This window comes from Bos mutus, chromosome 15 (assembly GCF_027580195.1).
Source record: "Bos mutus isolate GX-2022 chromosome 15, NWIPB_WYAK_1.1, whole genome shotgun sequence".
In the NCBI taxonomy this organism is placed as follows: domain Eukaryota; kingdom Metazoa; phylum Chordata; class Mammalia; order Artiodactyla; family Bovidae; genus Bos; species Bos mutus.
Genome location: NC_091631.1, coordinates 2,598,748 through 2,620,433, shown reverse-complemented (window position 1 = coordinate 2,620,433; position 21,686 = coordinate 2,598,748). Strand labels below are relative to the sequence as shown.

General features: G+C 48.9%; 1 long non-coding RNA gene across 1 annotated transcript in view; it reads left to right on the top strand.

Annotated features, from left to right (window-relative positions):
* The window catches only part of LOC138990933 (uncharacterized), a 53,955-nt gene that overhangs the window by 14,385 nt on the left and 17,884 nt on the right, over window positions 1-21,686 (top strand). Inside the window, exon 2 of the long non-coding RNA XR_011466965.1 lies at window positions 3,862-3,952. This is a non-coding gene — a long non-coding RNA (uncharacterized lncRNA). The remainder of the gene's footprint in view (window positions 1-3,861; window positions 3,953-21,686) is intronic.

Below are 21,686 nucleotides of genomic sequence, written 5' to 3'. Positions count from 1 at the left end.
GATTCCTGCCCGCAGTAGTAGATATAATGGTCATCTGAGTTAAATTCACCCATTCCAGTCCATTTCAGTTCGCTGATTCCTAGAATGTCAACATTCACTCTTGCCATCTCTTGTTTGACCACTTCCAATTTGCCTTGATTCATGGACCTGACATTCCAGGTTCCTATGCAATATTGCTCTTTACAGCATCGGACCTTGCTTCTATCACCAGTCACATCCACAGCTGGGTATTCTTTTTGCTTTGGCTCCATCCTTCATTCTTTCTGGAGTTATTTCTCCACTGATCTCCAGTAGCATATTGGGCACCTACTGACCTGGGGAGTTCCTCTTTCAGTATCCTATCATTTTGCCTTTTCATACTGTTCATGGGGTTCTCAAGGCAAGAATACTGAAGTGGTTTGCCATTCCCTTCTCCAGTGGACCACATTCTGTCAGACCTTTCAACCATGACCCGCCCATCTTGGGTTGCCCCACGGGCATGGCTTAGTTTCATTGAGTTAGACAAGGCTGTGGTCCTAGTGTGATTAGATTGACTAGTTTTCTGTGAGTATGGTTTCAGTGTGTCTGCCGTCTGATGCCCTCTTGCAACACCTACCTTCTTACTTGGGTTTCTCTTCCCTTGGGCGTGGGGTATCTCTTCACGGCTGCTCCAGCAAAGCACAGCCACTGCTCGTTACCTTGGACGAGGGTTTAAAAAAAATTATTTACTTAAAAAATTTAGTTTTTTTAATTGAAGGATAATTGATTCACAATATTGTGTTGGTCTCTGCCAGACATCAACATGAATCAGCCATAGGTATACACATGTGCCCTCCCTCTTGAACCTCCCCCCACTTCCCATCCCACGTCTCTACGTCGTCACAGAGCGCTGGGTTTGAACTCCCTGCGTCGCACAGCACATTCCCACTGGCTAGCTGTTATGCATTTTTTGATGTGTGTGCTTCCATGCTCCTGTCTCCATGCACCCCACCATCTCCTCCCCACCTGCATCCACAAGCCTGCTCTCCATGTCTGCATGCACATAGTTTCATCAGTACCGTCTTTCCAGATTCCATATATGTGTGTGAATGCGCAGTATTTGTTTTTCTCTTTCTGACTGACTTCACTCTGTGTAGTCGGCTCTAGGTTCATCCACCTCTTTAGAACTGGCTCAAATGCACCCATTTTTATGGCTGAGTATTATTCCTTTGTATATATGTACCACAACTTCTTTATCCATTCATCTATTGATGGACATCTAGGTTGCGTCCGTGTCCTAGTTACTGTAAGTAGCGCTATAATGAATGCTGGGGTACATGTGTCTTTTTCAACTATAGTTTTCTCAGGGTATATGCCAGTAGTGGGATGGTTGGATCGTACGGTAGTTCTTTCCCAGCTTTTTAAGGAGTCTTCGCACTGCCCTCCTTGGTGGTGTATCAGTTTACATTTCCACCCACAATGCCAGAGGACTCCCTTTCCTCCACACCCTCTCCAGCATTTACTGTTTGTAGACTTTTTGAAAATGGCCATGCTGATTGGTGGGCTTCCCTGATAGTTCAATTGGTAAAGAATCCGCCTGCAATGCAGGAGACCCCAGTTCAATTACTGGGCTGGGAAGATCTCCTGGAGAAGGGATAGGCTACCCACTCCAGTATTCTTGGGTTTCTCTTGTGGCTCAGATGGTAAAGAATCCACCTGCAATGTGGGAGACCTGGATTTGATCCCCGGGTTGGGAAGATCCCCTGGAGAAGGGAAAGGCTTCCCACTCCAGTATTCTGGCCTGCATAGCCCATGGGGTCACAAAGAGTCAGACATGACTGAGTGACTTTCACTTTCACTTTCATTCTGACCAGTGTGAGGTGATAACTCATTGTGGTTTCGATTTGCATTTCTCTAATAATTAGTAATATCGAGCATCTTTTCATGTGTTTATTAGCCAACTGTATGTCTTCTTTGGAGAAATGTCTGCTTAGGTCTCCTGCCCACGTTTTGATTGGGTTGTTTGTTTTTCGGGTATTGAGTTGTATGAGCTTCCAAGCCCCTGGTTTTGATCCTATCAATGAATCACTACTTGTCCACTCTTGAAACCAGCCTGGACTTGCCTTGGAAGAAAAAGATTGCTTGCTATGACTCACAAAGAAACTCTATGCTGACATTAAGATGAAACACAGAAAGGGGATGATGGAGCGGTAAATGACTTAGGAGACGAGCTTTTTTTCATGGCAAAGGAATGGGGTCAAAGCAGGGGCACCAAGGGCCTTCCTTGCCTCATTCTTCCTGCCTCTTCTTTCTCATTTTTTTTTCCTTTTCCAAGCGGCTCTTCAGGTGGGCTGTAGGAACTGAAAGCTCCTGGTAGGAGTCAAGACTGTACGGGATGATTAGAAAAGCTGGGTCATCGGGGAAATATGTGAGAAGCTCTTTGGATATATTTTCGGAAGCAGTGGAAATGTAAATTTGTATAATTTTCTGCAAAAACCCAAGGAGTTTTAGGCCTAACAGTAGAGCATAGACTTTGGAATCAGCTGAACTTGGGTCTGCCTTTATGAACAATATTTGACCTTAGATTTCTTGGACTCTCAGTTTTCTCATATATTAATAGGTCTAGCCTACTCATGGAATTATTTTGAGGCTTAAATGAAATAATGTGTTCCAGGTGCCTCCCAGAATGCTTGGCACCATAATATACGTTCAATAAATATTAGCTATTAATTTCATTATTGGGCAAATGGCTTCTTCAGGCAGCAGGAGTGTTTCATGAAAGTCCTGAGCCTTACAGAGTAGTGACAACTGGTCTTTTTATCTTCTGCTGTCTACAAGTTGCAGATCCAAAGAGGGAGAGGTGAAATATATATGAATCCATAAACCTTAATTAATATTCTCCCATTAAGTACCTTGCACTGTGTTAGGTTCAGTGGTGCATGAGATGAAATATGAGCATTGCTTCCTGCTTCAGAGAGCCTGTGGTTTATTTGAGAAAGCCAGAGACACAGCCAGATAACGACGGTGAGCGGAGTGTGTAGGAATGTAACTCCATGGGAATCATTCAGCTCTGTCCCGGGGACAAATATGCTCACATCTGTCTGCTGTCCTGGGAGTGGAGAGCTCGTGAACAAACAGGGGCTGGGGAGGAAACGGGTGTTGAATCAGAGTACACATCACCGCAGCCTCTGAAGTGTTGTCTTTGGCCACTGCCTTTAATTGGGGGCAGGAGAGATGTGGAGGACAGGCAAGGTCAGGTGCCAGAACACGACAGGCCAGGTCTTTCAGAGAAGCTTGCACGTGTGCGAGCTAAGTTCTTCAGTCGTGTCGGGCTCTTTGTGACCCCACGGACTGTCACCCACCAGGCTCTTCTGTCCATGGGGTTCTCCAGGCAAGAATACTGGACGGGGTTGCCATGCCCTCCCCCAGGGGATCTTCCTCACCCAGGGGTCAGACATGCATCTCTTGTGTCTCCTGAATTGGCAAGTGAGTTCTTTATCATTTGGGAATCCCTCAAAGAAGCTTAACTCCAAACACGTTTTGTACATAAGCAGGAGTCTGGAGGGATCTAAAATACCCCTTTACTCTGAGTCTGGCTCCTCACAAGCTAGCTTTGACTTCCAGTGGCCTTAAGAACAAGAAATCTGACCTACGTCTTGACCCCAAGGGCAGTACCTATTGGTCTAAGTTCACGTCTGACTCTGATTTCACTCACGATGCTGCCTTTCTTCACTTGCCCTGGGTTTTGAAAAATCTTATCCTTCTTCTCCTGGTATTTGGCCCTTGGCTCATCCTTGGTTAGGGTTCCTCTGCTCTTCAGGGTCTGGTTACTTGTCCTGGCTCTGTCCTGCTAGAGGGTTTAACCTACTGTCTTGAGACTTGAGTTTTGTTTTGGACTTTCAGGGAATGCATCCTTCTGAACGTGACTAGGATGATGGTGATAATGAAGCAAGCAAACGAAGAGGACGGTCTCAGCCTGGCAATGTTGACACAGGTGAGCTGGGGGCTGGGCAGAGAGCCAGAGGCCACAGACGTGCTGGTTAACGACTGGGCCCACAGAAGGGTGAAAGGAAGAGGTCATCTTGCATGACCGCATCTTGCTGCCAGCAGCCCATGCCCTTTTAATGCCCAGAGTGCATAATCCTAGAAGAAGTGGGGACACTGGTCTCCAGGCATCATCTACTACAAACCACGCTATCTGCAAAGCTTTCTGCCATGTATTTAATCTTTACACAACTGTCTTGTTTACAGATTACGCTAGATTGTATGTGGCAAAACCAGACTTGGACGCTGGTCCTGTGTTGATTCCATAACCCCTGTATCTACTGTGCCATCGTATGCTCTCCCAGATCTACAGTCTTCTCTCTCAGCATGTCTGGTTCAGGGGGAAAGAGAAAGACAGAAATTTGGGAGAGTAACTAGGTCACTCTAGTGACCTGGTCTAGGTAGGTCTAGGTTGCCTGTGATTTCTCAGGGACAGCTGGGCCTGGGAAACAGGCTGGCGTGGTAGAGTGAGGGGCTTGGACAGGCTGGACCCCTCAGTGTTTCCCAGGCCGGGAGTCTCTTCTCGTGGAGAGCTGTGGTTCTGTGGTGGTGCTCCCTGCCACCCTTGTTATAATGTGTTTTGTGACTTCATTAAACTTTCTTCCCTGGATAGAAATAATAAGGAAGGTAAAATTATAGAATAACACAGAGAAATTATTCAGTGTGAGGATGGCTAATAACAGCTAACATGTGCTGAACGCTAATTAAGGGCCTGGCGCTGTTCTGAGCACTTTATAGATGTTAAATCTCCTTTCATCCTCACAGGCCACCTCCCGAGATAGTTAATATTGACAGACTCATTTTTCAGGCCAAGAGACCAAGGTCATAGAGCTTTGTGTGACAGAGCTGGGATCCAGTCCTGGGTCTGGCTGTCTTCAAAGTCCGTCCTCTGAACCTCAAGAAGACACTGCCTCCCTAAGGAACAGTCAGAGTGAGACTGCATCAGACGGCACAGGCTCGTAGGGACCAAGCCCGATGGAGCCTCTGCCGGGGACCGCAGTGTCTGGGGACTCAAGGCAGAATAATTCAAGGATGATCCCTTAAGGGTTATTTTGGTTATCTCTTGCTATATAAGAAAGCTCCCTGGCATGTAGTGTCTTACAAATATGATGATCTGCTCTTTCTCACAGTTCTGGGGGTTAGGGGCTTGGGGCACATTGCTCTTCCCCTTCTCCTGGTACAGACGGAGGTCACTGCCTCAGCCGCACGAAGCTGGCAGCTGGGCTGTCCTGCCAGGCCGCGGCCTGACCCAGTGTCGGGGGCTCAGAGCTTCCCATGGGGCGCTTCCCTGCCGCTGGCTGGGCTGGCCCACAGCACGGTGGCGGCAGGGCGGGCTTCTGAGACGAGGAGCTGGAGACCAGCCGCCCTCTTGGGGCTTGGGACTGGCCCACGGTCACCCCTGCGGTTTGTTATTGGTCAAACAAGGCACGCGAGGAGCCGTCAGTAAAACGTATGCTGCTGGGACGTCCCTGGAGGACTCTGCGCTTCCAAGGCAGGCGGCACGGTTTTGATCCTCGGTCAGGGAACTAAGATCCTGCCTGCCTCACGGTGTCGCCAAAAAATACTACATTCCACACCTGGTGCCCAGCTAAACTTTAATTTCAGACAAGCAATCAATTTTGGCTTGTGTCCCATGCAATACTGAGGTACACTTAATCTGAAAAACTTTTCATTGTTTATCCGAAATTCAATTTTAAGTGGGCATCTGTATTTTTATTTGCTAAATCTGGCAATCCTAGTCTCGAGACTAGAGCAGATTCCATGGGACGCAGGCCTCCCCTGACCCCAGGCCTGATAGGAGGAGGGCCCGGACTTTCAGAGAAGGAGGGAGCTAACAGTCTCCATCCTTGGAGACTCTTCGCTTATGTGTCCACAAAATACTTCCTAAGTAGTGCAGACAATGTAGCGGTTGGACATTCCCGGGTCTGTTTCAATCTTGATTCTGCAGCTTTTCAATGTGTGACCCCAGGCAAGTTATTTTACCCTTCTGTGACTCAGTTTTCTTATCCTAAGAATGGGGCTATCTGGAGTTTGTGCCTCGTGAGGGCTGTTGGTAGAATTTTGTGAGGAAATGGAGACACAGTGCCTCGTAGACAGAAGGTGTTTGATAAACATTGGCTGTAATTAAGGCAGGATTTTAAGTGAAGCTCTGGGTAACGTTTCAGTCCTACGGGGTCAGAGATGAGGGGGCAAAGGGGCCCCTGCTCCCACCCTTCACTGTCTCTTGGAGGATCACACCCAAGTTAAGCACAGTTTTTTCATTTAGTTTTTCTCTTTGGCTGCGCTGGGTGAGCACGGCAGCAGGTGGATGGTGCTGGCTCAGTTGCCTGTGGCGTGTGGGATCTTAGTGCCCCTAGCGGGGATTGAACCTGTGTCCGCTGGATGGGAAGGCGATTTTTCACCCCTGGACCTTCAGGGAAGTCCCTCCAGCGCTGTCTCTAATACTGTCCTTGTGCTGGTGGAGTGGCCAGTGGGCCTGTTTCTTTCCTCAGGTTTGCCCCAGACACAACACACGTGTGATGCAAGTACGTTAGAAAATCCCCCCACGTCAGGGAATATTTGTACGGCTTTGTTACTTTCCCAGCCTTGTTTCTGAGCTTCGTGTTGCGCAGAGGATGCGTCCCCAGGAGAAACGTAAAGGGAAATAGCAGAGTTTACCGTGAAGCAAATATTGGGTTGCAGGAGCGAAGGCTGAGAAATTGGGCCTTTGAAGAAAAGCACTAGCAGGGTCCCTCCCACCTGAGCTTCAGATAAGAGGGAGGAACCTCCAGGCTCCTTGAAATGCAGGCGCCTCTGGAGCCTGAGAAAGAGTGCGGACCAGCTCGACTGCGTTCTGGAGGGATGCTCTGGCCCTTGTCACATCTGTGAGCGGCTGTCAGCCCCAGAGCAGATGGGCGATCAATGAGCCGGAGCCACTGATCTTGGGCAGATGCAGAACCGTGAGCTCATGTTGAGTTGGATTTAGCCGTGGATTGCGCTGGTCACACTGAGTGACCGCTCTGGCTTCCCAGGGAGTCCCGCCATGGGCACCCGGGGACGGAGCAGCCAGGGCGGCCTCCCACCCTGGGGTGAATGTCTGAGCCCAGCTCCTGTGCTGGGAGTCAGAAGGTGGAGAGAGGCATGAAGACAGAGGTGTCAGAGGGGACTGATGAGAAATCTGAACGATCCTATCCCACCTGCTGGCCCTCAAGTCTGTCTCTGGCCTTCCTTGAGCACGACTTAAGAGCCTGCGGGTCTTGCTCACATCTTTTGTTTTACCGACGGCTTTGTAAATTCCGTGATTGGGTCATTTTTACAAAGAGTGGCAGTTTTGAGCTCTGAAGCGCTGCGAGTAGAACAGCACACTCTGCTGCATTCAATAGTAACCCCCGAGGAGAGCCACACTGTTCAAGCTCTGAGGTCCTGCTTCGAACGCAGTGTTTATGGGGCATAGGGCTTTCTGGGTGATACTGATTCTGGAGGGCTGGCCTTGAAACCTGTCTCTCAAATTATCAAACATCATATTTAACATGCATCTCAGAGTAGAAGAACGGGGTCTGAGGTTGACTGGTCCCCCTCCATGGAGCAAATTCAGCTTTCTAGGGCTTATCCATACCCTGGCTGTGAGTCAGGCTTTTGGTGTTGCTGTTTGGTTGCTAAGTCATGTCTGACTCTTCGGGACCTCACGGGCTGTAGCCTGCTAGGCTCCTCTGTCCTGGAGTTTGCTCAGATTCGGGTCCACTGAGTCAGTGATGCTGTCCAAGCATCTCATCCTTTGCCACTCCCTTCTCCTTTGCCTTCGGTATTTCCCATCATTGGGCTCTTTTCCAATGAGTTGGCTCCAATGAGTCAGGCTTGCTTCCCATCTAACTCAGCTCCTTGGGACTGGCCAGTTTCTCTGAGGTTCCAGAGAGGGGAGGGATGAAACAGGGTGTGGGTGTGGCCACCGTTCAGTATCCTGTGGAGAAGGCAGGATGGCCACGCCCTAGTGGGATCCTTGAATCTTCTGGAGGGGATCTAACAGTCTGCTCTCCTTGTGCTGCTGGCTGTCTCTGAGCAGCTCCAGCTGGAAACGCCCTCAGCCTGTCCTGAATTCTTTCTGCAAGGGAAGGCCCCTCATTTACCTCATTTTGGTTCCTTCCATCTTGCCCCAGGTTGTCCCTTGGGGTGGTGTCTTGAGAGCATCACACCCGGTGAGTGAAGCTGTCAGCCACTGGAGAGGTTGGGTTTCCCACTGAAGGCCCCGGTGCCAGGCCGACGCCCCACCTCACGCAGTGTTCCTCCTGCGAAGACCGTTGCTGCTGCTGTTTAGTCTGAGTTATGTCCGACTTTTTGCGACCCCATGGACTGTAGCCCTCCAGGCTCCTCTGTCCTTGGGATTTCCCAGAAAAGAATGCTGGGGTGAGTTGCCATTTCCTTCTTCAGGAGATCTTCCTGATCCAGGGACCGAACCCATATCTCCTGCGTTGGCAGTCGGATTCTTTGTCCCGAGTCACCTAGAAGCCCAGGAAGTCCTTCAGGGTTCAGTCAGTCAGTTCAGTTCAGTTCAGTCACTCAGTCGTGTCTGACTCTTTGCAACCCCATGAATCGCAGCACACCAGGCCTCCCTGTCCATCACCAACTCCCAGAGTTCACTCAGACTCACATCCATTGAGTCAGTGATACCATCCAGCCATCTCATCCTCTGTTGTCCCCTTCTCCTCCTTCCCTCAATCCCTCCTAGCATCAGAGTCTTTTCCAATGAGTCAACTCTTCGCATGAGGTGGCCAAAGTACTGGAGTTTCAGCTTCAGCATCAGTCCTTCCAATAAACACCCAGAACTGATCTTTAGGATGGACTGGTTGGATCTCCTTGCAGTCCAAGGGATTCTCAAGAGTCTTCTCCAACACCACAGTTCAAAAGCATCAATTCTTTGGCGCTCAGCTTTCTTCACAGTCCAACTCTCACATCCATACAAGACCACTGGAAAAACCATAGCCTTGACTAGACGGACCTTTGTTGGCAAAGTAATGTCTCTGCTTTTGAATATGCCATCTAGGTTGGTCATAACTTTCCTTCCAAGGAGTAAGCGTCTTTGAATTTCATGGCTGCAGTCACCATCTGCAGTGATTTTGGAGCCCAGAAAAATAAAGTCTGACACTGTTTCCACTGTTTCCCCATATATTTCCCATGAAGTTAGTTTAAATGAATTTGAGACGCTTGAGAACATGATGAATGTCTAGGAGATTCAAAGTGATTTATCCCCTTTCCATCTGTAAACAGGAGACTTTAGAGATCATCTTTGTTCCGCATAGACTAGACCTGAGGTCCTGCAAGGCCAACTTTTCTCAGGTGACAGAAGCGGTCATTGGTAACAGTAACCACTCATTCAACACTGGCTGTTGGCAGGGACCTTGATCCACTGTAGCCCAGCGCTTTGGCTGCCTGGTCGGGACCACAAACTGGTCTTCATTTCAGCATTTATGGCTTGATCGGCCCCTAACTTTAGCTTCACTTCCACCCAATGGAAAGTTCTAGAGCTTCAGGTACTCGGTGGGCTCTGGGTGCTCTGAAGATGTGTAAAGAAAAATTCAATTCAAATGCTCTTGAGAGAGGTAACACTTTGACTGAATTTCCAGTCTTCCAGCAGACTTACGTGAAGGCAGAGGAGAGAGCTGGGCTGCGTTTGCAGAGGGCAGGGAGTGTGGGGCTGTAGGAGCTGGATGCCTGTTCTCCCTGGCCGACATTGCTGTGCTGTCAGCTGCTCCTGCACTCAGCCCTCTGCCTGTCTTTCCCCCGTGCTTCTTCCGATTCTCACCAGTCAAATTTCTGGGGAACCTGTTTTCTCCTTAGCCTGTGACCTGGTTGCCTAGGGCTTTGAGGCAACCTTCGTTCAGCAACTGGTGAAGTTAGGAGGCAGAGTCTGGGATTACAGGGCAGTGAGGAGGGGCTGGCACCCCTCTCTCGCTTCCCTGGTCTCCTGTGGGTCCTTGCTCAAAGGGAAATTATCATTCAAAGAAAACTTTCTCATTAAGCGAATGGCTTATTTTCATGGAACGATTGCAGCCCCTAACCTCCTGAGTCTGAGAGGGTAGGAGACTGGCTGGAGCTTGCTCTCTTCTTAGTTTATGTGATGGTTAATTTTATGTGTCAATTTGGCCAAGCAAAAGAATGCTCGAGAGCTCATAAAATGTTTCTGGGCATCTGTGAAGGGTTTCTGGAAGAGATCAGCTTTATAATTGGGGACTGAGTAAAGAAGATGACCCTCACCAGCGTGGGTGGGCATCAGCCAGTCATTTGAGGGCCTGATTAGACCAAAAAGGCCAAGAAGGGGCGACTCGGCTGTTTTGGTTGGAGCTGGAAGTTCTGCTCTCAGACATTGATTTTCCTGGTTCCTGAGCCTTCAGATTCCCACCACGGCTTTCATCAGTGGGCCCTGGCTTTTAGGTTTTTGTATTCAGACTAAATTACAGCACTGTCTTCTCCTACTTCTCCAGCTTGCAGATGGCAGATTGTGGATCTCAGCTTTCATAATTGCATGAGCCAACTCTTATAATAAATCTCCATTTTTATGTCTCTGTATATATCCAGTTGGTTCTGCTTCTCTGGAGAAGCCTATACAGTATGTTAAGAAAAATGATCTCAAGCTTGTACATAAAGCAGGGAGATGATTCCAACATGATTACTAGGCATTGATCAGTAGGTTCACCTGGGATTAACAAGTTTTTTAGGAAAACATTCCACTTTGGCATCTGTGAATTTACAGGTGAACGCTTTGTCTGGGAGAGGTGCAATCTCTTCGGCTTCTTCACAGGGCTGAAGCCTAGCGCTGTGGCCCGCAAAGCAACCTGCCTAAGTTTGCCCTTTTCCCCTCCCTATCAGAACCTAAAATGGTCAGAGTTTGTTTTCCCCCATTTCCTCATTTATATTATCCACATTCCTGATCCCAAGCTTTTCCCGCTGTCCCTGAATGAGTCATAAACTGAAGTCATTCAGTGGATTAAGGAACTCGGACTGAGGTGAGCCGGCAAAGCACAACACACACTCACAGCCCTTTCCTGCTGCTTCCAGCGCCCCAGAAATGTTCTCAGGAGTGTGGGGACACCCCCACGCTGGACTGGGGTTCACGCTAATTCCATTTGAATCCTCCAAAGATATGGAGCCTCAGCTGACATCTGGGTTTCACAGTAAATTGCACCTCTTTTTCATTCTCTTAAATCAGTAAGACTGATGTCTGTTTCAATAAAATAAGGGTTTTATCTAAAAACATACAGATAGTTTCTAATTGAAAAAAGTTATATGGTCTTTCGGTCTGTAATATTGCTTCATTGGTCATTTACATAGAAACGACAGCTCACTACTGCTTTAGAGCAGGTTTTAGTCCAAGGCTAATTAGAGATTTCTGTACTGGGGCCTCCATTCTCTGCTGCATGTCGAGTGACTACTCTCCTCCTTCTGTAGTTGAACACCACGTGGATTATTACTTCAGTAGCGTTTATTCAGAAGGGCAACATACCTTGTAGAGCCTTACAGGGAAGGTCGCTTTGGTTGAAATATGCCGTTTTCACTGTTTGGCATTCAATGAACCTTTCTATATTTGAGAACTCTCAAAACAAGAAGCAGATAGAGTCTAGCTCCGCCTTCTACCTCCCGGGGGCCTGTAAGATAGAAGTACGGATGGAGGAGATGAGCATCTGTGTGCTATCTATGCTGAATGTGGTTAATACATCAAGAGATATAGAATAGGCCAAGAAAGGCAGGATTGCATTTTTTTTTCCTTCCAGATTGAGTTGGTGTAGTGTATTCTTGGTTACCAGAATACTTAGAGCTTTGGGGCTTTGAGACGGTTAATATTCATGGTGTGTATGACAGCACGATACGGGACTGCGTGATCTTAATAACGTGAATATGGTACTCAGTGGAGAAAATGCACAGATGACACCCAGCAGGGCGTGTCAGATGGTCAACTGCTTGTGATTATGAACGACTGCGTTTTGCTTCTGTGCTTTTTGCTTTCCTATTATGCACATATTAACTTTTAAGAAACAAATATTAAAACCCTTCAAAAAAGAGATATAGAATAGCTATGCTGCCAGACAGGTGAATGCTCCTGCTTAGGACCTGAGCCTCGAGGAAGTGATGAGAGGTCTAGGATCAGCAGGAGATGACATGCAGTTGGATGCTGTAGAGGGTGGTGTGGTGGCCAGAGCAGGTGGCTCTGTCCAGCGCTGAGTGGTGCTGAAAGCTCAGGGCAGTAATGCCAGCCGCAGCCCTGGAGAATGCACAGAGGTGAAGCTCCTTATGTGGCATCCTACACAGACCACCCTGTGGCAGGGGCTTAGCTGTGTCTTTCTGCTCTTGGTTCTTGTCCCGGCTGGGTTCTCTAGGCTTCTCTTCTATGCTATGGTCTTCTGGAGGCCTCTCTAACAAATTTGCTTTCTGCTTAGGTTAAGGACCCTAAGTAGTACAGCAGCCTTGACATCTTTATTCCGTAGGCTGTAGACCGGCGGGTTCAGCATGGGGATCACGATGGTGTAGAACACAGAGAGGATCTTGTTGTAGGCTGACACACTTCCCGGGTTGGGTTGCACATACACAAGGAACACAGACCCATAGAAAAGGCAGAGGGCAGTGAGGTGGGAGGCACAGGTGGAGAAGGCCTTGCGCTGGGCCTCCAGCGACCTCATCCCACAGATGGTGACCAGGATGTAGGCATAAGAGACCAAGATGACTGAGACTGTGGGGACGGTGGTCAAGGCGGAAAAGATGAGCAGGATGACATTGGCCACAGTGGTGTCTGAGCAGGCCAGTTGGAGCACAGGGGGGATGTCACAGAAGTAATGGTCAATGACATTGGGACCACAGTAGGGCAAGCTGAAGACATTCCCTGTCTGCACTGCTGAAATGAATCCCCCCACAGCATAGGTGAGCCCCACCAGCTGGACACACAAACGCTTGGACATGATGCTGTGGTACAGGAGAGGGTGGCAGATGGCCACAAATCGGTCATAAGCCATGATGGACAAGAGCACACACTCCCCAGAGCCATGGAGTGTCATGAGGGCCATCTGGACCACACAGCCCTCGAAGGAGATGGACTGGTCAACAGTGAGGAAGCTGATCAGCAGCCTGGGGGTGAACAAGGAGGAATTGCAGACGTCAAGGAAGGAAAGCACACTCAGGAGGAAGTACATGGGGGTGTGGAGGGTGCTGCTGGCTCGGATGACATCTATGAGGCCCAGGTTGCCCACCAGAGTCACCAGGTAGATCAGCAGGAAGGTGGCAAAGAGGAGCTGCTTTTGGTCTGCCCCGTCTGTGAGCCCCAGCAGGATGAATCTGGGCACTGTGCTGTGGTTCTGTCCCGAGGCCATTCCACTGGGGTGTTTCCTACATGACAAAGAAGAAGAGAAACAAGGACGCTAACTCTCTCATCCAAGGGGTATACTTCAATGTCTGTGTGCCTAGTTGCTCAGTGATGTCCATCTCTTTGCGATCCCATGGACTGTGGACCACCAGGCTCTTCTGTCCACAGGATTTCCCTGGCAAGAATACTGAAATAGCTTGCCATTACCAGCTCCATGGGCTCTTCCTGACCCAGGGATCAAACCCTTGTCTCTTGTACCTCCTCCATTGACAGGTGGGTTCTTTACCACTGCACCATCTGGGAAGCCAGTAGCCTTTAATATCTCCTACTAACCTCACCACAGAGCTGCCAGAACTTACACAGGACTGGGAAAGAGACTCTTGGAGGGCACAAATAGAACCTTGAGCAATAGGACCCAGGAGAAAGGAGCAGCGACCCCACAAGAGACTGACCCAGACTTGCCTGTGAGTGTCCAGGAATCTGCAGAGGAGACGTGGGTTGACAGTGGCCTGCTGAGGGGTTGGGGGCACTGAGTGTAGCAGTGCATGCTTGGGATCTTTGGAAGGGGGTCACCTTTATCTTCATTACCTCCATCATAGTGTGGCCCCAGGTAAATAGCAGGGAGGGAACACAGCTCCACCCATCAACAGAAAGTGAAGTGAAGTTGAAAGTGAAGTTGCTCAGTTGTGTTGGAGAACTGTGGACTGTGACCCTATGGACTGTAGCCTACCAGGCTCCTCTGTCCATGGGATTTTCCAGGCAAGAATACTGGAGTGGGTTGCCATTGCCTTCTCCAGGGGATCTTCCCCACCCAGGGATCAAAGCCAGATCTCCCTATTTGCAGTCAGATATTTTACCATCTAAGCCACCAGGGAAAAACTGGATTAAAGATTTACTGAACATGCCCCCACCCATCAGAACAAGACCCAGTTTTCCCCTCAGTCAGTCTCTCCCATCAGGAAGCTTCCATAAGCCTCTTATCCTTCTCCATCAGAGGGCAGACAGAATGGATACCACAATCACAGAAAACTAGCCAATCTGATCACATGGACCACAGCCTTGTCTAACTCAATGAACCTATGAGCCATGCCATGTGGGGCCACCCAAAATGGACAGGTCATGGTGGAGAGTTCTGCCAAAGTGTGGTCCACTGGAGAAGGGAATGGCAAACCACTTCAGTATTCTTGCTTTGAGAACCCCATGAACAGTGTGAAAAGGCAAAAAGATAGGACACTGAAAGATGAACTCCCCAGGTTGGTAGGTGCCCAATATGCTACTGGAGATCGGTGGAGAAATAACTCCAGAAAGAATGAAGAGACAGAGCCAAAGCAAAAAGAACACCCAGTTGCAGATGTGACTGGTGATAGAAGCAAGGTCCGATGCTGTAAAGAGCAATATTGCATAGGAACCTGGAATGTTAGGTCCGTGAATCAAGGCAAATTGGAAGTGGTCAAACAGGAGATGGCAAGAGTGAACGTCGACATTCTAGGAATCAGTGAACCAAAATGGACTGGAATGGGTGAATTTAACTCAGATGACCATTATATCCAAATAGGAAAAGGAGTATGTCAAGGCTGTATATTGTCACCCTGCTTATTTAACTTATATGCAGAGTACATCATGAGAAACGCTGGGCTGGAAGAAACACAAGCTGGAATCAAGATTGCTGGGAGAAATATCAATAACCTCAGATATGCAGATGACACCACCCTTACGGCAGAAAGTGAAGAGGAACTAAAAAGCCTCTTGATGAAAAGTGAAAGTGGAGAGTGAAAAAGTTGGCTTAAAGCTCAACATTCAGAAAACGAAGATCATGGCATCCGGTCCCATCACTTCATGGCAAATAGATGGGGAAACAGTGGAAATGGTGTCAGACTTTATTTTTTTGGGCTCCAAAATCACTGCAGATGGTGACTGCAGCCATGAAATTAAAAGATGCTTACTCCTTTGAAGGAAAATTATGACCAACCTAGACAGTATATTAAAAAGCAGAGACATTACTTTGCCAACAAAGGTCTGTCTAGTCAAGACTGTGGTTTTTCCAGTGGTCATGTATGGATGTGAGAGTTGGACTATAGAGAAAGCTGAGAGCCAAAGAATGATGCTTTTGACTGTGGTGTTGGAGAGGACTCTTGAGAGTCCCTTGGACTGCAAGGAAATCCAACTAGTCCATACTAAAGGAAATCGGTCCTGAATATTCACTGGAAGGAGTGATGCTGAAGCTGAAACCCCCATACTTTGGCCACCTGATGTGAAGAGCTGACTCAATGGAAAACTGACTCTTTGGAGAAGACCCTGATGCTGGGAAAGATTGGGGGCAGGAGGAGAAGGGGACGACAGAGGATGAGATGGTTGATGGCATCACTGACTCAATGGCCGTGAGTTTGAGTAAACTCCGGGAGGTGGTGATGGACAGGGAGGCCTGGTGTGCTGCAGTCCATGGGGTCACAAAGATTTGGACACGACTAAGTGACTGAACTGGGAACTGAACATCTGAAAAGCCACTTCTCTTTCATAGTGGCAGACTGCTCTCCAAATCCCACACCATTCCCATGATGTGGCAATCCGGCTTTGTGTGATGTCATTGTGTGATGTCACACAATGTGTGCTAAGTGTTCCCTGTCCCTCTTAAGACAGTGTCTAAATTATTTATCTTTCAGATGTTCTCAGTGAAACACCCCTGTGCTACCCTGCTCTCCATTTACCCTTTAGCAAATCTGAACAGCTTACTTCTACAAGCATACCATGTTATTGCAAATGTCTAAGTTTTCAGAAATTCTATATTATCACCTTGGAATATCCTTGGGTCTCTCTGTATCCGGCTTGAGGTCTGTTCCTTTCCTCTCTCCCTGAATTTCACAGATACTCCTTTAGCTGAATTAATTGGACCATACTTTAACATAGAAAATGCCCATCCAATGTCACTCAGCCACAAAAAAGAAGGAAATAACTCCAGCAACAAGGATGGACCTGGAGATCCCCACACTCGTGACCTTGGACCCAGAGATCACCACACTCGTGACCTTGGACCTAGAGATTCCCGCACTCGTGACCTTGGACCTAGAGATTCCCTTTTCGTGACCTTGGACCTAGAGATTCCCTTTTCGTGACCTTGGACCTAGAGATCCCGCACTCGTGACCTTGGACCTAGAGATTCCCGCACTCGTGACCTTGGACCCAGAGATCACCGCACTCGTGACCTTGGACCTAGAGATCACCGCACTCGTGACCTTGGACCCAGAGATCACCGCACTCGTGACCTTGGACCCAGAGATCCCCGCACTCGTGACCTTGGACCTAGAGAGATCGTGACCTTGGACCCAGAGATCCCTTTTCGTGACCTTGGACCTAGAGATCCCCGCACTCGTGACCTTGGACCTAGAGATCACCGCACTCGTGACCTTGGACCTAGAGATCCCCGCACTCGTGACCTTGGACCTAGAGATCCCCGCACTCGTGACCTTGGACCTAGAGATTCACCTTGGACCTAGATTCCCTTTTCGTGACCTTGGACCTAGAGATTCCCGCACTCGTGACCTTGGACCTAGAGATTCCCTTTTCGTGACCTTGGACCTAGAGATCCCCTTTTCGTGACCTTGGACCTTGGATTCCCTAGTGACCTTCACCTAGAGACTTTTCGTGACCTTGGACCTAGAGATCCCCGCACTCGTGACCTACCAGATGTGGGTCTGGTTCCCGTTCTTCCACACTTGGTGCCGTGATCCTGGCAGGTCACTTGGAGAAAGCTGGGTCCTATGGGCTCACCTGCAAAGTGCAAAGGACAGCTCTTGGCTGGGTTTAGAGAGTCACAGATGGTTAAGACAGAGGTACTTTGACAAGAACGAGGTGCTTATAATAATCCTGGCTGGTGGTGGAGGGAGGAGGAAATATGATGATGGAGGAGACAAATATTTGTTGAACGTCTGCTCTGGGCTGTTCTCCAGGCTGGGTGCCCCCCTCTACCCTGATCTCATCTGAGAGGAGAGTAACCTGCTTGAGGTCCCAAATGGATGACCTCATGTTTGAACCTGGATGACCATAGAGAGAGGCCCTGACATCATCCCCTCTTCACTGGGTAGGAATCACAGCCTCAGGAAAGAAAGCAAATAACAGCAGCTGGGAAATAACTTCCTGAGAATCGAGAGACGGTGTAGGGTGAGTAGAGAGCAGAGTGCCGTGCTGTGCTCAGTCGCTCGGCCGTGTCTGACTCTGTGACGCCATGGCCTGTAGCCAGCCAGGCTTCTCTGTCCATGGCGATTGTCCAGGCGAGAATACTGGAGTGGGTTGCCGTGCCATCCTCCAGGGGATCATCCCAATCCAGGGATCAAACCCAGGTCTCCCAGATTTCAGGCAGATTCTTTACTGACTGAGCCACCAGGGAAACCCAGAGAAGATCAGTAAAGCCTATTAATTCAGGCAGCCTAAGCCAGGTACCTAAACTACAAATAACTCAGGAGAACAGAACGCGTCCTAAGTATAGTGTGGGCTTCTTACAAGAAGACCTTTCATGGGAAGTCATTGTTCTCCCACCTTAGGTTTCAGGTGTACATTCCAGCTCAGCCATCGGTTACAGGAGGGTCCTGGTTCTCCCACCTTAGGTTTCAGGTGTACATTGCAGCTCAGCCGTCGGTTACAGGAGGGTCCTGGTTCTCCCACCTTAGGTTTCAGGTGTACATTGCAGCTCAGCCATCGGTTACAGGAGGGTCCTGGTTCTCCCACCTTAGGTTTCAGGTGTACATTGCAGCTCAGCCGTCGGTTACAGGAGGGTCCTGGTTCTCCCACCTTAGGTTTCAGGTGTACATTCCAGCTCAGCCATCCGGTTACAGGAGGGTCCTGGACTTTCACCCTTCACCCAGCTTCCAGCCTCCAAGGGTGACCCAGGTGTGCAGCGTTTCTTCCACTTCCAGGGGACTCGACTGGCAGTTCCTGCCCTCTGTGGACGATCTCTGGGCTCCCATAAGGGAAATCAGGGCCCCAAGAGCATCCAGCCTCTGAAGCCACACCTTTCGGGGTCTCCCCAGCAATGACACGAGGCAGAGCTACTCTGGTCCCTTTCCAAGAGCTGACTCAGCTGGGAACTCACCAAGAGGGTACATGAAAATGTTGAGTGAATCAATTTCATTGAATTTTGGGGGTGGATGGAGGTACAGTGAGAACAAGGGGATTACCTTTCAATTTTAATTTCTGTTTTCGTTTTGAATGGAAATAGGTTTCTATGGTACAAAATTCAGAAGGGACTACAGTGAAAATAAGCCCTCCCATCCTCTTGCTTATGGGTCTTCAGTCACTCACCCCTCTCCTAAAATCTACCGGTGCCTTGTGGATTTGCTCATGGCCAGTCATTGCTCAGATGAGCAGTAGGTGTGTATATATCCTCCTTTTCTTTTAAAATATGCAAATGGCAGCAAGCCATTCCATTGTTCTGGATCTTGTTTTTCTTTTTAAGCCATGTTATCTTGGAGATCTTTCCACGTTAGTAATTAAGTGTGGCCCACTTTTTCCCCAAAGATATATTATAAATGTTCCTTTTAAGAAGTCTCCTGCTGAGGGATATTTAGGTTGTTGTTTCTTTTTTACAGTTACCAATAGTACTTGTCTTAAAGTGCCTTTAGAGTAAAGCAATTTGGAAACTAAAGTCATGAAGTGAAGTCGCTCAGTCGTATCCGACTCTGCAACCCCACGAACTGTAGCCCACCAGGCTCCTCTGTCCATGGGATTTTCCAGGCAAGAATACTGGAGTGGGTTGCCATTTCCTTCTCCAGGGGATCTTCCTGACTCAGGGGTTGAACCTGTGTCTCCTGCATTGCAGGCAGACGCTTTACCATCTGAGCTACCAGGGAAGTCCTTGGTGAAGAGTCATGAAACTCACAATAAAAATATTAGTGTACAGCCTCTGATTTAGTTACCATTCAGAGAGCTTCCAGTCTTGCTGGACTTACCACCATTTCCTTTTTGGGGGGAAGAAGAAAATCGGTGGTTCTGGGAGGGGCCTTGCTTGCCTTCCTCTTGCTTCACTTTCTTTTCCCTCCTGGCCAGATGGAACCGATGTTCACGAAATGTGGGCGCTGACCTCCAGCGTCTGGTCACCAAGGAGAGACTGCACACTTGCGGCACCTCTGGGCGCTCCAGAGAAAGGGAGAGTGGTTCCTCCCAGCCCGCCAGCATTTCCACAGGATCCGCAGTTGATTCCTGTTTTGGTTAGAGTCTGAGACACTCTGACTAGCAGCCTGAGTGGATTTGGTTTTTGTGCCAGTTGGCTGCTGGTGGGGAAGGACAGAGATGAGGAGGCTCCCGGTCCCCCATTTGTAAGACTCTGTGTTGAGGCTGATCCAGAAAGGGACCACACATTTGGCGGGAGCATCTGAAAGTGACTTGGGAGGCTGATGAGGGGAGTGTCATGATTTGCCGGAGGGGAAAGCCCCTGAGAACCAGACATTCTCCTTCTAGTCTGAGTGCGAGGGTGTCAGAGAGAAGCCTGCCCAGGGGCAGTCTCCAGCCTGGCACGGGAGCGAGCCTCAGTGTCCCCCTTACTGGACTTTCTGGTACATATATATGTCCAGAGAGCAGAATCAGCACTTGTTCGAACCAGTTTTTTTTTTTAAATATATTTTTATGTGAGTAGAAGAGAAGTATGTAACTTAAGAACCACAGCTAAGGGCCACCTCACTGGTATGTCATTGGAACCACATATGCTTCTGAGACTTAGAACGCAGGAGAACATGCAGACTTTGAATGTATCACGTGGAGAACCCAGCTCTGCAGAGTCATGGCGGATATCTAAGTGGCCTAGAACAGCTGGGGGACAGAGAGACTCTACAGCACTCTTCCTGCAGCCAGCCCCATCTCCCAACTATTGGAAATGCATCGTCAAATAGATGAACGTTTTACTGCTTTTCAGAAGGGCTTCTCCAGTCCTTTCCTGGAGCCTGAGGCTGTTGGCTTGGTCCTGGAAAGCGCTATTGCCTAGAAGTTAAGAGCATGGACCTTGGGATTGGCCAGATCTGAATTTGAATCCCAGTGTCTGCCCTTAGACCTTTGGTGACCCAGGACAAGTGATTTAACCTCACTCAATTTTCCTTCTGCAAAGCGGTACCTACCATTACGGTTGCCATGGACTGAATAAGATGATGCATTTGAAGCCCTTGTCAGTGTGTTTGGCAGACGGTAAATACAGGCAGTCCCTGACTTACAGTGATTCAACTTAAGTCTCTTGAACTTTATGATGATACAAGAGCAACACACATTCAGTAGAAACCATACTGTTCGTTTTGACTTTTGATCTTTTCCAACCCTCTCAACATGCTGTAAGATACATTCTCGTGATTCTGAGTAGAGGCAGTGATTACAGAACGACTGATACACTTACAGCCATTCTGGGCCCAGACAGTCATTCTGGTTTTTACTTTCAGCACAATATTCAATAAACTACATGAGCTATTCAGCGCCCTATTAGAAAACAGATTCTGTGTTAGATGATTTTACTTAAATGTTGGCTAATGGAAGCCTTCTTAGCACCTCTGAGGTGCAGCGGCCTAAAGCTATGATGTTCAGTGTGACAAGTGTATTAAACGCATTTCAACTAATGGTATTTTCAACTTATGCTTGCTTCACTGGGACTAACCTTAATGGCAGTTAAAGAAGATCTAGATTCAAGGCTTGTTATTAATTCTAAGTGGGCGCTTGAGGGTAAGTGGGGACACGGGAAGCCCAGGAGGAGAGGTGGGGGTCACCTGTGGGGGTCACCTGTGAGCTCACTGACCTGCGGGGGAGCAGGGACCGTCTCCCTGGATCCAGTCTGGAGGCCCCGGGCTGTGACCTTCCCTTCCTGTGACATCGGTGTGTCCGAGCAGCTCCAGGGGCCGGTGGTCCTTCGGCTGTCTCCTCTTCTGAAGCCTTTGGATGAGCTCTTATCCAGCCTTCCCACCCGGGCCTGTGAGAATTGCCTCATTTTTGATTGTCCCAGGGGCTGAGCAGGAAGCCCGTGACTGGTGGTCCAGGACACCCAGACAGTGATGCCTGGAGACGCAGATGCTATTGGTGCTGAGGTCTGGGAACCTCAGGGGGCCCAGCCTGGGGCCTACCCTCTTCACTCACCGAGTCTCTCCCCTGAGGGCCTCCACCCGGAGCTTAATGAGCGTGAGCCTCCTGAGAGCGAGCTCTGCACAGAAAGCCATGCACAGTGCTCTGGGAGCACTCACAGCGCCGGCTTCCGGGGGGCCTGAGGCTATTATTTTTGTTTGTCTCCTGAACAGCGGAGAGTTGGTTAGTGCTCTCTCTCTCTCTCTCATAAGACAAGCCTGAGACCCCGTTGAGGCTCACTAACTTTTTTGTGATCTCACCGCAAATCACAGGTAATAACAAA